General features: G+C 35.5%; 1 non-coding gene across 1 annotated transcript; it reads left to right on the top strand.

Annotated features, from left to right (window-relative positions):
• Positions 1–460: 460 nt before the first annotated feature.
• On the top strand, positions 461–568 carry LOC122151619. Its single transcript, XR_006164233.1, has one exon. It is a non-coding gene; the product is annotated as a U6 spliceosomal RNA (small nuclear RNA).
• The last annotated feature ends 1,578 nt before the right edge of the window (positions 569–2,146 follow it).

The following is a 2,146-nucleotide window of genomic DNA, read 5'->3' as shown; positions in this document are numbered from 1 at the left end:
GAATACTATGGAACACTAAAGAATAATGTAGAATCTGCAAAACACTGCATAACATGGATGAACTTGGAGGACATTATGCTGAGTGAAATAAGTCAGTCACAGAAGGACAAATACAGTATTAGTTCATTATTGTAAAAAGTCAAGGAAATGTTTATATTTGGAAGCAAATTTTCTTTGTTGCTTACCAGGGGTGGGAGGGGATGGGAGGGAACACTGCAAAACAAAACAAAAAAAGCATTGAACCATCCATTGACTGACTTTAGTTTTGTGTATTTCACTGTACATAAGTTATATTTCAATAAATACATTTAAAAAAAGATTTGTTAATTCCTCTATCATCCATGGTATATTCCATATTCTTTGCCAACATCACAATTCAAGTACATTAATTCTTTTGTGGTCTTCCTTATTCATTGTCCAGTTCTCACATGCATATGAAGCTATTGAAAATACCATGGTTGTGCTAGCTTTGGCAGCACATATACTAAAATTGAAATAGTACAGAGAAGATTAGCATGGCCCCATGCACAAAGATGACATGCAAATTCGTGAAGCGTTCTGTACTTTTATTACTTGAAAAAGTAAAACATTTTAATTTTTGAGTTTAAACAAAAGAAAAAGAAAGACAATACCATGGTTTGGGTCAAGCACACTTTAGTCTTCAAAGTGACGTTTTTGCCCTTTAATATTTCAAAGCAGTCTTTTGCAGCATATTTTCCCAATGCAGATATATTGTTTGATTTCTTGACTGCTGCTTCCATGGGGATTGATTGTGGACCCAAGTAAAATGAAATCCTTGACTACTTTCAATCTTTTCTCCATTTATCATGATGTTGCTTACTGGCCCAATTGTGAGGAGTTTTCTTTTATTTACATTGAGGTGTAATCTAGATTGAAGGCTACAGTCTTTGATCTTCATCAGTAAGTGCTTCAAGTCATCTTTTACTTTCAGCAAAGTTGTGTCATCTGCATATCACAGGCTGTCAATGATTCTTTCTCCAATTCTGATACTATGTTCTTCTTCATATAGCCTAGCTTCTCAGATTACTTGCTCAGCATACAGAATGAATACATATAGTGAAAGGATACAGCCCTGACATATACTTTTCCTGATTTTAAACCATGCAGCAGCTCCTTGTCCTTTTCAAATGACTCCTTCTTAGTCTATGTACAGGTTCCTCATGAGCACAATTAAGTGTTCTGGAAATTCCAATCTTCACAATGTTATGCATAATTTGTTATCATACACACATTTGAATGACTTTGCATTGTCCATAAAACAGAGGTAAACATCTTTCTGATATTTGACTTTAAAAATATCCAAAATGCAATGTTGAATATAACCCACCTGAATTTAGAGACCATCTGAAGAATAGACTTGATGTACTGAACACCAATGACTGAAGACCAGATGAGTTGTGAGATGAAATCAAGGACATCATATTTGAAGAAAGCAAAAGGTCATTAAAAAGACAGGAAAGGAAGAGAAGAACAAAATGGATGTCAGAAGAGACTCTGAAACTTGTTCTCAAATGGAGAGTAACTAAACAAAATGAAAAAAACAATGAAGTAAAAGAGGTGAAAAGAAAATTTCAAAGAACAGCCTGAGAAAACAAAGTATTAAAATGAAATGTGCAAATACCTGGAGTTAGAAAATCAAAGGGGAAGAAAATGCTTGGGAGTTCTCAAGCTGATGGAACTGAAGAAAACTTCAAGCCTTGAGTAGCAAGTATTTATGGATTCTGTGGGCAAACTATTGCACAATGCAGAAAGCATCAAAAGAAGATGGAAAGAACACACAGCTTCACTGTATAACAGAGTGTACCTGTTGCACAACACAATGTCACTATACACAGAGTCGATGTTCAACCATCTCAGGAGGCAGCATATAATCAAGAACCAATGACACTAAAGGAAGAAGCCCAAAGCTGCACTGAAAGAACTGGCAAAAACAAAGTTCCAGGAATTGATGGAATACCCTTTGAGATGTTTCAACAAACAGATGCAGCTCTGGAGGCACTCACTCATTTATGCCAAGAAATTTGGAAGACAGCTACCTGCCCAACCAAATGGAAGAGATCCATATTTGTGCCTATTCCAAACAAAGGTGATCCAACAGAATGCAGAAATTATCAAACAATATCAT

Source organism: Orycteropus afer, unplaced genomic scaffold (assembly GCF_000298275.1).
Source record: "Orycteropus afer afer isolate SDZICR_OR568_19922 unplaced genomic scaffold, OryAfe1.0 scaffold00014, whole genome shotgun sequence".
Taxonomy (NCBI): domain Eukaryota; kingdom Metazoa; phylum Chordata; class Mammalia; order Tubulidentata; family Orycteropodidae; genus Orycteropus; species Orycteropus afer.
The sequence above is the reverse complement of the archived record's forward strand: the minus strand, read 5'-3'. Positions and strand labels throughout refer to the sequence as shown.